Raw genomic sequence first — 13,806 nt, 5'->3', positions numbered from 1 at the left:
GACAAGAATTTTGAACTTGCAGACCCCTTGAAAGGGTCTCCGTGACCCCAGGAGCATACAGACCACACTCTGAGTTGGGCTGTTACAGTGCACAAGGAGCAGCAGTACAGCAGGAGTGGAAAACTCATGCTCCAGGATATCAAGGCCACTTTTTTTTTTTCACAAAGATTGGCACCTGAGCTAACGTCTGTTGCCAATTTTTTTTTCCTTTTTCTCCCTAAAGCCCCCCAGTACATAGTTGTATATTCTAGTTGTAGGTCCTTCTGGTTTTGCTATGTGGGACACTGCCTCAGCATGGCCTGATGAGCGGTGCTGGGTCCTCGCCCAGGATCTGAACCGGCAAATCCATAGGCCACTGGAGAAGGGCGCATGAACTTAACCACTTGGCCTTGGAGCTGGCCCCTCAAGACCACTTTTGAAGAGGGTCTCACTCATGTTAAACCTTGAAGAAAGCATTCCAGAGCCCATTCCAGGCACAGAGAAGTTGTATGTGTGTGTGTGTGGGGGGGGGGGGGGCGGTGTCTTGCTGGGGAGGGTAGTATGAGTAATGCAGGGTTATTGGAGGGTGGAGTATAAATGGGGAAGATGGAGAAGATAAGGCTGGACAGGTGAGCACGGGTCTTGTATGCCAGGCTGGGGAGCCTGGGTGATGAGGATCCACGGGCAACTGGGGGCCCTTTGAAGCTGCTAATAGTCCGGAGAGAAATGATAAAGGCACGGGCCAGGCTGCAGTGGGGTGGAGAGAGGGGTGGCATGGTGGTGACAGGCAGTCTGCGCTTCCCTCCATCAGAGCACTCAGGTACATAGAGGTCAGTGCCCTCCCTCAGCACAGGCTCCCTGTCTTACTTGTATTTTATCACCAATAAATCTCCAGACACATAAGCAGAGTCACTCAATAAATATGTGCTTGATGGTATGAATAAATGAATAAAGGATATAGGAATGACAGGACTTAAGCTTTAAAAAAGAAAAAAAAAAATCCCCAGCTCTTCCATTTCCACTATTACCTTTGTTTTTCAACAGGATGCTAATGCTTACATTGCATGTAAAATGTGGGTGGTATAAGTGCAGAAAATAAAGCTTGTGGCTAAGAAGGGAATCACGGCTTTGTTTAGGAGGTTGATTTGTGATGCAAATAATTTGACTTTGAGAATTCTTTCTTCCTTGAAGTTGGGAAATGAGCTACTATACTTAGTTTTAATCTTAATCCTGCATTAAGTCCATGGATCCTGAATTGTTAGTCCATGAAATGAGACATGCAGTTTTCTACCTACCTACCAGACCACCAAGAACTCATTACTAAGGGAGAATGCCCTGGGGCCAAGCTGAGAACTAGTGGTCTCCAGACAAAAGTCTTTTTTTTCTACTTTCCTTTCATGTACTTACTGAAAAATATTTAGTGGCTTCCTATTGTGTGTCAGGCACAGATAACAGGTACAGCAGTAAAACTCCTTTCCTATGTGGAGCTGTATTTCAGTGCATGGAAATTGATCGTAAACAGTAAAGATAATGAATAAGTAAGTTCTACAGTACCCTGACAGGTGATAAGTATGATGGAAAACAGATGGATCGGGGTAGGAGGGACTTGGGGTAGACGGGCAGCTGCAGTGGTAAATAGGGCGGCCAGTGGTTGTCAGTAAGACCGAGGCACGGAGCAAAGATGTGAAGGCGGTGAGGGATGGAGCCGTGCGCATGTGTGGAAGCAGAGCTTTCCAGACAGAGGGAATAGTCAGCGGGTGCCCTGAGATGGAGACGTAAGCAGCAAATAGTCCAGCGTGCCTAAAGCAGAGTGCGGGAACTGGGGAACGGTGGGAGGGAGGCCCGAGCGGACGTGTGACACCGCGTCAGGGAGGGCTTTCAGGCCAATTCCAGGGCTGACGTTTACTCTGAAGAAAACGAAGACCCCCCCCCCCCCAAGTGTTTAAGCAGACCAGTCACCTGATCTGACCAATGTTTTAAAAGGATCACTGATTGTCGAGAATGGACTGTAGCGGCCAAGAATGGGGCAGAAGCTTTTGCAGCAATGCACGCGAGAGGCTATGGTGGCTTTGCTCTCTGTGGTAGCAATGGAGGTAGAGCCAACAGAACTTGCTCAGAGATCGGGCAGGGGGTGTGAGGACGGGAGAGGAGGCGGGATGACTCCCAGGTTTGGCCTGAGCCACTGGAAGGATGGGGTTGTCATCAGTTTAGACGGGGAAGCAGCTTTGGGGCAAAACCAGGAGTTCATTTTGGAACACCTTGGGTTAAGCCTCTATATTTATAATGAATATCCCAGCTGCTTCCAAAATGGTTTGGAAATGGCTTATAATGAAAGCCCATCCATAAAATCCTGCAAAATTCATCAAAATTAATGACAAAGGGCAAGGGAGGAGATTTGAGAGGCAACTTTTCTGCTTTCCAGATTTTCACTGGGGGGTAAGGCAGAAACATGTTTATTTATAGGAGAAAACACTCAATAAAGTTTGAAATACAAGTGCCAGCAAATCAATTCCTTTCATTTCAAACAATTCAGTTATGATTTGTTGCATCTTATAAATTTCTTTCTGATCCTACAGTACCGAGCTCTGAGTATCTATTTATAAATTGTCCATTCCCATGTATAAAGCCTTTGATCTTTTATCCTTTTTTGCTTTTTGGCTGTTAACATCTTTTAACGAGTTATAGGAAAATGTGACAAAGTTCAGATTATCCAGTTTCGTTACTTGTTAGTGGCTCTGGGAAAACTTATATGGAAAGAGGCATATGAAATTGTTAGCAAAATTATTTTGTCTCTTCTGTGAGGAGCCCTGACCGCTGCCCCTGGTCAGTGGGCAGACACTGGACCATATGAAACAGTTTATAGAGTGGCTGGTGCCCCTTCCACTCAAAACTCTCCCAGCGGGCTTCCTACAGAATCTGGAATCTCCAGTGATGCACTCAGAAGCTCGTAAACAGACGGAGTGCTAGTCTCAACTTCTACGTGATTACCTTTCTAACACTAATCATTTACTCCTAAATTGCCACTTGTGAATGTCATTCTGACTTGTATGTTTCAGTTGATGACCACATCACACTTCTGTGAAGTTTAGGCATCTTTGCGTAGTAGTATCAGCAAATTACTTGAATGTTTATTGAATTTCATTATTATTTTATAAAAATGATTGAGGGCAAAAAGGGGGCTGAAAATGTTGATAAGAAGCCTAGGTTTTGTAAGCTTAATACCTATGACCCCCAAATCACGTGTGCCCCTGCCAGTGAGCCTGTAGCCCCAGGGGGACATTCCCTGATCTTCAACAGGTCCCTGTGTCTGCACTGGGGCAGGAGGAGAAGATTGAGATATGTATCAGGTGTGTTGAAAAGGTGAGGCATAAATAGAAAGTTTATAATTTGTTTAGATCTCTGGGAATAGAAGTCTATGCAATACCTATAAACTCAGTTTTCATACTTTTAGGATTGTATTCTGTAAGAAGTAGGGGGCTGGCTGCCTGTCACCTGGAGGGATTGTGGGCTCTTCCTCTTTTGAACTCTGAACACGTTTTGTCTGTATCCATGATCTGGAAGATAAGATTTATTGCCTTGCAATATCACTCTGTGTGCTTGTCATAATTTACCTAATACACTGAAAATTGCTTGAAAAACAGGGACTTTGAGGACTACAGTGATGTTTAAGACACAGCAGCTAGCACAATTCTTGGTGAACAGCAGGCGTTCACTCAAATATCTGTTCATTGAGAGGAAAGTTCATGGGAGTCTCTCAGTATGAAGGAAAGGCCGTGTTCCTGAGCCTAGGTTCTGGGGGTATAAAAAGATGCCTTGGAGCATGTCTCGAAGCTTCGCAGATTTCCTCTTTATAAATCTGATTGCAAAGGAATTGTGCTGGAGACTTTCTCCAAGTGGAAGACTCTGCTCACTTGCACACGTGTGTAGGGGACTCTGGGATGGCCCACGACCCTGCTTAGCTGAGAACCATATGCCCCAGCTCCAAAGAGTGTGACTGTATCTCCTGAGAGGACAGGAGCCAGCTCGTGCCCCACGTCTGCGCTGCTCTGCAACTTTAGTGGGCTGACGGGTGCCCGTGACATAGGGTTATTTTGGCAGATAAACCGAAACCACAAGTAAAAAGGAACAGCAACTTGTGGGTCACTATTGTAGGTCAATGCTAGTAGTGGGATGTGTTTTGAGTTTAATTTGGGGCAGTAACATTTATAAGAGGCTACGAATCTGGGTGGGGTAAGGGAATCTAGATTCTGGCTCTGAGCTTTGTCCTTGACCTTGGGCTGGTGACTCTAACGTCTGTTTCCTCAACTCTTAAAATGAAGGATTGGACAAAAGAGTTTAACATTTCTTTCCCTAAAATTCAGTTATTTAATATGATTAAAGCACCGATTTAAATGACTGTAGGAATGTGCATTTCTTACAAAAGTTTGTGAAGTGAAAAAGCAACGTAATGGATCCAGCATTCCATTTTGGTTTTACGACAAAATCTCATCACCTCTTTAAATAGAATCAGGTCTTGACTGCTGTAGAAAAGGTGTTTGTTAAGGCTACATAGTAATAGCAGGCTGTCTCAACGTAAAGGTCGCCGAGAACCTTAGAAGCATTAATTAGCTCTTACGTCACCCTGACACAGCAGAGATGTATTGTTAGCACTTTACTTTCACAGCTGGGGAAATCAAGGCACAGAGACTCATTCAGTTGCTGGTAACTTGGACACGGTCATGGTCCACAGTAGATAGGAGAGAACTGTGTCATCTTGTTTTTCCCTCCATGTAGAGGAAAATGTCTGGATTTTAACCACTTTTCCTTTGAAACACTTCTGTATTAATGTACATAGAGTAAAACTCAGTCATAACATGCCCTGCAGGAAAACCAATTTAGATGTAACTGAATTGATGATGGCCCTTGTCTTCTCATCTGGGGGGCTGGGCATGGCGATTAGGAACTGTCTGCCATGTGATCATTTGGGGCTTTCTCAGTTCAGGAAAGGTCAGTTGTGTCATAACAGTTTCACTTTCTTTGTTCCTGTGCCTTTTTTGGTAATTCACACGGATGTTCATTAACGTTGCAGTAATGGGACCATATATTTCGTGTGACTCTCATTTCTCTCCTGTAAAATTTGCACTGGCATACTTACCTTCTTTTTTAAAAACTGAGTGTAATTCCCATACCGTAAAATTCACCTTTAAAGTATACAATTCAGTGTTTTTTAGAATATTTACAAAGTTGTGCAACCATCACCACTACCTAATTCTAGAACATTTCATCACTTCTTAAAGAAACCCTGTACCCATTCGCAGTCCCTCCTCATTCTTTCCCCACCCCCAGCCCCTGACAACCACTAATCTACTTTCTGTTTCTGGGGATATGCCCAATCTGGATATTTCGTATAAATGGAATCCTATGCTATAACCTACTGTGTCTGCCTTCTTTCATTTAGCACGATGTTTTCTAGGTTCGTCTGTGTTGTAGCATGAACCAGGAGGACTTCATTCCTCTTTATAGCTGGATAATATTCTATTTTGCCCTCTTTTAATCCCACAGAACAATATTACTTCCCTCGAGTTACTCAGGTGTTCTTTTTCCCATAGGACCTCCCCTAGTAGAATCTTGTGTGTGCTTTTTTTTTAGGTTTCTTTTCAAGGTCTTTAAATAGAATTCCAACTAAGTAGTTCGTAAGGGATTTCAGCTTAAATTCTCCTTTATTAAAGTTCTTTAAGTGTCTGAAATGGAGTGGCATCTGTTATTAACCCCTGAATGTAATTAAGTGTGGCATCTGGGACCTCCTAGCTCTGGGGGCTATCAGTTTCTGGTGCAACCGAAACCTTGGCGGAAGATCTCTTTTATCGTTGACCTTGTATTTTTCATAAAAAATTGGATAAAGTCCAATGGGAGGCCCTTCTCCTTCTTTCTATGGGCTGACCACAATGCCTCTGTCACAGGCATAGCCTGCCTGGAGAATGAGAATATGGCTCTACCTGACATCGTTTACCTAAATTCCCTTCTCCCCTTTTCTAAGAGGGTTGTATCCTCCATTATGTTGTAATCAGCATGAAGGTGGCCTGAGCACATTTCTACCCTGATAAACCTGCCATATTCCTATTCCTCTAAGTATTCTTTCAGATGTTGAGGATATTTATCACAAGGCAGTTGAATCAAATCATGGCAACCTGCTATTAAGAAACATTTACTACCAGTATTTACTTCTCTCTCTTTATCACCAGAGACCTTGCATTGTCACGAACATCACCAGTTGAAATGTGACCTAAGGTTAAGTGGACTTGGAAGATGTATGAAATTTCCATTTTTCTGACATAGTATTTATGCTATGATAGAATTTACTTCTCTGCAAGCTTAATAATGACATTTAAACTGCTGTCTTAAATATCCTTGACCCAGGAATAATAACAATAAAGAAATGTAGAGTCCTAGATATCTTCAGAAAAGTAGATTAATTTTTGTCTATACAGAGGCACAAATTAATGGTGATCTCTTTGTTAATGGTGCAGTTTAGGGCTTGACCAGCCTTTGAATGCGGTCAATTTGAAGTTATTTTTTTCTCTCACTGAATACTCCGTCTATTATTTCATTTAAATGGTTTTATTCTCATTCTGTTTCATTGATAGATAGTAATACTTGCTTGGTTGACAGAGCACAGCAAATGTCATTAATGAAAGATGTCACAAACCATTTCTAAGTAAAAGCATGAGTAAAATTTAGGGAAATCTGAGTTAATTAAAAATAATCATGCTATATAAAGTTTGCAAATTTAAATTTAAAAGGTGAGAGATTTTAAGCTCTCTGCACAAACTCAATGCTTAATGTGCTCTTGGCAACATGATAAACTATGCATTATGAACATTAATACAGAATTTTATAATAGTCGGCAAAGCTTGGAGAACTGAAAAAAACCCTATAATTTTGTATTTACAAAATGCCGTATCCTTCCAGCTTTGATTTACCAAAATCTTTACTTTTTTATTAAAATTGTGTTCACACTTGTTTTTAAAAAACAAAAGAGATACATAAGATGAAGGAACTGAATTGGATAATTTCTAAGTTTCTTTTTAGAGCTAAGATTTGTTGATTCTCTACCAGCTGTTCATTTATGAACTTGCATAATGGAAATTCTGAGAAATTGAAGAAATGGAGTAGATTAAGAACATAATTCACACAAACTATGTTATCTGAATGTAAGTAGATATAAAACTAGAGTTGTATACTGCTTAACGATGTTTTGATCAATGACGGACCCCATATACGACAGTGGTCCCATAAGATCAGTACCATGTAGCCTGGGTGTGTAGCAGGCTGTACCATCTAGGTTTGTGTAAGTGCACTCTGTGATGTTTGTTCAACGTTGAAGTTGCCTAACGATGAATTTCTCAGAAGTATCCCCATCATTAAGTGATGCATGACTGTATTAAATGTCACAGTTGTACAATTCTAATGCCACAGGAGATTACGTAGTTGAAAACTTAATTAAACCGTTTGTCATTTACTTGTAACTTCTCTGATATTATTTTTTAGATTTTTTTTCCATCTTTTTAATAGAAGATTGTCCTTCTATAGTTTTTACCTCATAGGGAGTCTCAGGGTTAGTGATTTAATCAACTAAACCTTTCTGAACCTGAGATGAGAGCCCCAATTAAATATGCTATATTATTTATCTGAATGCTGTATTTTTAATTGCTTTTGTGAGCATATTTCATCTTTCTTTGGGAAGTGAGGGAGCTAATATCACTTTGCACCTGCTCTGGGCTGGGTGTTTTTTGGTGCATTTTGCATCCTCTGGTGTCACTGACCCCCCACCCCCCCCACCCCCACCGCCCCAGATGTGAAGTTCAGGTCCTTGCTGCAGAGAGAGCAGAGGTGGTTCTCAGCAGATGAGACATTGCCCACCAGTGACCTTTCGTTAGTTTATGGGTCTGTTTTTGGTTTTTAGAATGAATTGGGGGACAGTGGCATTCAGTGGTTGGGGACATGGTTGCTGGGTGTCCTGCATGCTCAGGTTAATATCTCACAGTGAAGAATTGATCTACTAAACATTCATGTAGGTGAAAAATGTGTAATGATCTGAGCCAAGAACTGACTCCATTTTACAAATAAACACAAATTATTTTTTCTCTACAGTTAGGGTACTTTGAATTTTCTAGCAATGCAACAACCCAATCAATCAAGGGAAGTTTGTCCTCTGTTGGTTCAGAACTTTGTCAAGATTTTTTGCCCTTTTGGAAAATCATGTTACTGATGGCAACACCCCATATGCATTTAAATCTCCACCAAGACATGCTGGCATCGGTCTCTGACAAAGTGGAGACATCACCATGATTCTATGAGGTGCAAGCATTGGACAGCTTCATCATGGCTTAAAGAGAGGTTGTGCCCACGCATTTACATATTGAAACACCCATACTTTTAAAATTACAAATTACTTTCCATTTGTTTTTCTCTTTGGGTTACTATTAGGGCATTATATTATTTTTTATGAAATTATGTGTGGAGATAGAGTAATATATTAAGAATGAATTTTATTTCAGGATAGTAAAAGTACATGTTATCCCAAAGGGGGCTGTGGATCTGATAGTACTGAGAATCAGTGTCCTACAATGTATGCTTTGAAGCATGAAAAGCATGGTTTAAAAATAATTTCCATTCTCATTGCCTATCCTTTCAGTCTACTTCACATGAATCTTCAGCTCACAAATTGAAGCAGAGCTTTTTAGGATGCTGTGACTACCATCACTGATTTCTCAACAAAGTCTTATTGTCCCTAATAGGGGAAAAGAAATGTTCTCCTCTTGATACTAAACCTCTTAATCTCAGGTCTGTGCCTGATGCGCTGCAGTAGGCCAATCACTGAGTACCGTGCTAGGAGATGTAGAAAGGTTTATTCGGATTGGCCAAAATGAGAAGGTGGGAGAGTAGGTTCTCTCAGTTCAGACTTAACAAAAGAAGGAAGCAGGGGATCTTTATAGGGCTGCAGGGCTTGGGAGGAAGAGTTTAGGGGAAACAAAGGGGAAGTCCATGTTTCTTTCACTTCCGGTAAGACCTTGAGCAACCATACTTCTTGGCATCAGCAGCAGCCGGGGGCTGGTTGTCTGGTGGTCGTAACTTCCTTTAAGGCATTCTTTTTCCTCTGTAAAACGAGCTCATAAATCTTTGCGACCCCTGAGTCACTCCTTTGGTTAGGCAAGAAAACAACAAATTAGCAAGCTGTAATTATGCATGGACTGTGAAGCAAGCATGTGGGCCCGACAAATACATCTAATGGAGACTAAGGTTATTTATTAACTTCTTTTCATCTGTTTCTGTGTTGGTAACAGGTTGGAGGGTAACCATGTTCTTATGGAACATTTACAGTAACGTTACCTCAGGTACCTGGCTTCACTCTCGTTTTGCTTTCCTGTTTTCAGCCCCAGAGATTGATGTCATCTTGAGATGTTAACCCAATTCCTCTTAGAGGCGCTATTTCTGAGAATGCAGGAGGCATGCTCAGACTTTTGGGTAGGGGGTTCTTCATCAGTCTGTCCTCTGGAGGCTGGCTCCTGGCTGCTGCACAGGAGAGCACCTCTCCCACCCTCCTTACAACCAGAAGTTGCCTGGTGACTCCAGGCTCTGCTGGCAGCCACCTGGGTGGGTGTCCGGGGACTGGGAAGAAATTGTTGCCTGTTCCCTTGCTAACTGGTTGAGCAGGGAGGAGGCAGCCAGCAAGAATGGGATTATGGATGGCATCAGCTAGATGAACAGACATTGTAGCTGCCTGCTGAGCAGAGCGAGAGCTCCTGAGGAGTAAGTAGCACGCAGGAGACCAGCAGGGACACCAGCTGACCTCCCCCAGCCTTCCCAATGCCACCCATTTCCAAAAGATCCTCCTTATGCATTTCAGAGTTAGCACCTCGATATCCCGGTGCTTCTTAACGCCAAGGGGAACAAATGGCAAAGCCCACACTCCTGCACGTCACCTACACTAGATTGGATTTGGAACTGATGGAAATGACGCTTTGAATTCACATTACGAGCTCTGTAGGCGAGGCAACCTTAACTTTAGCATTTCCTGATGTTTCTATTTTTAAGTTGATACCCAGGATGTTACTTGAACACAGGTTTTGCCCTTTAATTGTAAAGGATTTGGGGTAGCTAGCTGCCTGGGTGACAGTGACACTAGTGGGGTCTGTACTGACGCACAGAACAGGAAGACCCTGAGTTACTAGGTGTCTGGTACTCCCAGTTTTCTGTTAGGATCTGTGGGGCGGGCAGGAGAGCAGGGAGGCAGTCATCTTCCGGGATAGCCTGCCTGGTGTGTCGTCACTCTCCAAAAAATGTGTTTTGGTTAAAGGAGCAAGATGTCTGACCCTGGTTTCATGCGTGGCACCTGACATATTACCTGGTACCCGGTGGGTGTGCAGTGCTCAGCACCCATCTGACGAGGGAGTGAATAAACTGAATGAGTAGGAGCAAATGGAGACCCTGCGACAGTGACTTGGGACCATGCAGCTCCTCTCACGCGACTGCTGAGTAGAAGGTCTTGTTGATCATGTTAGAGGTTAGATGTTTCAAATGGCTAGACCTCACCCCAAATACTTAATTTCCACAAGGAACAAGAAGGGGCGGACGAAAGGGTGTGTTTACCAGATATAAATAGATGTCTTGACTTGAATTTGTAATTTTGTTATTTTTCATTATTTACAATCATGTTGGCCAAAAACTCTTCTGGAGCGAGTTTGAACATCTGTACTGTAGCGTGCTGAGCACGAGGTGGGCGAGAAGCACGTGCTTATTATTGTCTGATAGAGACGAAGTGTCCTAACACGTGTTACAGTGAACGTGTCCGCACGAGGAGGCTCTCCCAAGGTGGGAAGCCGGTTTTTGGTTGGGATGGGAAGGATATCTTTACTCGCTTCAGCAGCTGGTGCTCAGGACGTGGGCAGAGTCTAAATGGGGCAATACATAGGCTTCTAGCGCCCAGGACAGGATGTCAGTGCACGGCCTGCTTGAAACAGCTTTTTAAATAACATTCAAATTTTACCGGCCTACCCTTATTTATTTTTTTTTTAGCCAGTCTGCTATTCTCCCAGAACGTGCTTTGTTCTCATTTTTCTTCTAGAAAGAACGCTAAGGGAACACTACTTTTTACAGGTATACAAGTCCTGGGGAGATCTGAGGCTCCTGTAGTTGGGATCTGCAGCCATGGACACTGTCACTTCCCCTTCCCCTGTGCTTTGCCGTCTCCAGGAGTCTTGGCGCATTGCTGGTGGGGTTGGAAAAGGAATCAGTCACCACAGAGATCCTGTTTATGCCCAGAGACCATTCCGCCTCTGTGACATTTGGGTGGTGGAACAGCCCTGAGATTTCCTATCTTGGCAAGGCTCAGGGACCGCTCAGAGCTGCCTCCTCCCCTGGGATCCCTGGGGCCAGCCTCAATGGGAGTTGGCTTCTGTGATCCAGCCTGTCCAAGCTCATGCCTCAGAGAGGATCCAAGCACCACTGACGGCTCCCTGAGGTTGAGGGGTACTGAGGTTGATAGGGGAGCCTCACTGATTCATAGCAAAGCCTTTCATCCTGGGTTGGGCAGGGTTTTGATAGGAAGGATGTCAGACGTTCTGTTACCAAGTAAACCTTTTGCCTTTGTAAGAGGTAAAACATGGTTTGGGGAGTTTTCAGCATTTAAGTTCCAAAGTTTTGTGAATATATTGAATGGATGACTCAGAATTCACATGGCGCCTGCTTTTGACATCAGCCATGTTATTTTCACTAGCATCCATCTGGCTTCTGCCGGCTTCAGAGCTCCTTATGCCCATGCCATCTCTGACATCTTCAGGGGATGTGAGGTTGCCTTTGTCTTTGCATCTCTAGGACTTAGTACATACCTGACGTACGGCAGGTGTTGTAGAAATCGTCATCACGAATAAATGCATCAATTAATTGTGTGTCCTATTTCCTATACCTGATACAACTGTCTGGATATACCAAAGCTCTTTATTTACAAGGTAAAGGCAGCAATAAGGAAAGTTTGATTCTGTTACTAGCTAATGTACTTTCACATTACATGGCTTCTGTGACATTGCTCTTTCTTGATTTCCTTATACTTCTCTGTGATGTCTCTATAAAGAGAGACACCTTCTCTGAGGGCCTCTCCTCCCCTGCGCCCTATGATTGGTGTTTCCAGGGTTCTCTCCTTGGTCCTCTTCCCTGTGCACATTCTCCCTGGGGGCACCATCCATTCCTGTGGCTTCACTGACGGGTGTATTCTGATGACTCCAAATCCACATCCAGGTGCAGAGGTTTCCTAGGTGACTTGACTCTTGGGCACCTGCCGTCAGATGGCCCACCTGTGTCTCAATCTCAGCATTGCCAAAGCTAAGCTTGTGATTCCCACTGCCACCCTGCCCTGTTCCCCATCTGCCCAGTCACCTATCAGGCATCTGCCTTGATACTTCTCTTTTTTGTATGTCCTTCTATGAAGTAGGTAGCAAAGAGGAGCCCCGCAGCTCTACCTGCTCAGACTTTTGTCTTCCCTTCACTTCTTTGCTGTGACTCTGTCCTGCACTCATCTGGGTCCCTACACCTTGTACCTGCAGTGTTGCTGTGACTTTCTGACCTGTTTCTCTCCTAAGGTCTTGCCCTCTATCAATTCCTCCATCCCAGGGCACTCTCCCCGCCCTGCCCTACTCTCTTGGCTGCAGCCACACTCAGCAAGTTCCCAGATCTGCTGAGCTCTTCCTACAATTTGCCTGTACTCAGCTGCCTTCTGGTCTTGGAATCCCCTCTCCCCACTGCCCACCCTGCCTGGTCATCTTCAGCTTTAAGAACAAATACATACCCCTCAGATTTAAAGACTTTGCTCAAGTGGCTCCTTTGCTATGAAGCCTTTTAGGGTCCCAGAGACAAGTGACTTCCTTCCTGAGTATCCCCACTCAACCCTGTGTGGACTTTCCTCACATCATCTGGGACACTGTGCTGTAGTCGTGTCTCTGTCTCCCCTCCCTCGCCAGTCACCTCCTGCCAGCCTAGAAGTTCTCCTTGAGAGTAGCAACTGTATCTCATTCATCTTTGTATCCCCAGCACCTAGAACAGTGCCTGGAAAATAGCCAGTGCGTGTTGAAGGGATGGATGGAAAGGTGTGCTTATGCTGAATACAATAAGGATGCAGGCTCTTTTCTTTTGAGAATTCTGTCAGTTGGTCTCCCTTAAATAGAGGTACAGCAGCCTAAGGAGGCAGTGATGAGGGAACAGTGGTGGACCACTTTTGGCTTAGGGTCTAATCTTGCTTCCCATGCAGTCCACCTGCTGGTAAATGGACTGCCTCTGTGGTGTGGTGTTAGGGGCCTGGGAGAGGTGATCCCAAGTTATCCCGACTTGTTGTCACTACCTGAAATTTTCCCCGGGATGGCTCATGCATTTGTGATCAGCACAGCCTTATTTGGGCTAACTTACTCTATAACCAATAGCAATGAAGTATGACTTGGACTATCTAGTCCTTTTCTAGGTGGGGTTAGGGTGTTGGAAGAAGAAATTGGAGCTCCAGAATTCTGTAGACCATTCAGATGTTTTCTTTTGGTCCTCCGTTGTCTTAGAAGCAAGTGCCTGTAGTAATTGGTGATATCAGCATGGATCACAGTCTGGCATTCCTATGCATTAGTTTTATCAACTTTCTAGGGCTCCCATAGCTCCCATAGCTTCTAAAGGTCTCCTACAGACCACTGTCCTTGCCCTCATCATGCTAGACAGTTTCTTTGTCAACATCTATGCATGCTTTTTCAGCCTCAGTCAACTCAGGTACAAGATTGATGGCCTCTTGTTGTAGCCGATTGGGATCAGAAACCATCT

The 13,806-nt window shown here is 43.8% G+C and overlaps 1 protein-coding gene across 6 annotated transcripts in view; it reads left to right on the top strand.

Moving 5' to 3' along the window:
- TIAM2 (TIAM Rac1 associated GEF 2) overlaps nt 1–13,806 on the top strand; it is a 234,327-nt gene that overhangs the window by 178,007 nt on the left and 42,514 nt on the right. The gene's annotated exons all lie outside the window — the stretch shown is intronic.

This window comes from Equus przewalskii, chromosome 32 (assembly GCF_037783145.1).
Source record: "Equus przewalskii isolate Varuska chromosome 32, EquPr2, whole genome shotgun sequence".
Lineage (NCBI taxonomy): Eukaryota > Metazoa > Chordata > Mammalia > Perissodactyla > Equidae > Equus > Equus przewalskii.
This window is presented reverse-complemented; position numbering and strand designations above follow the sequence as displayed.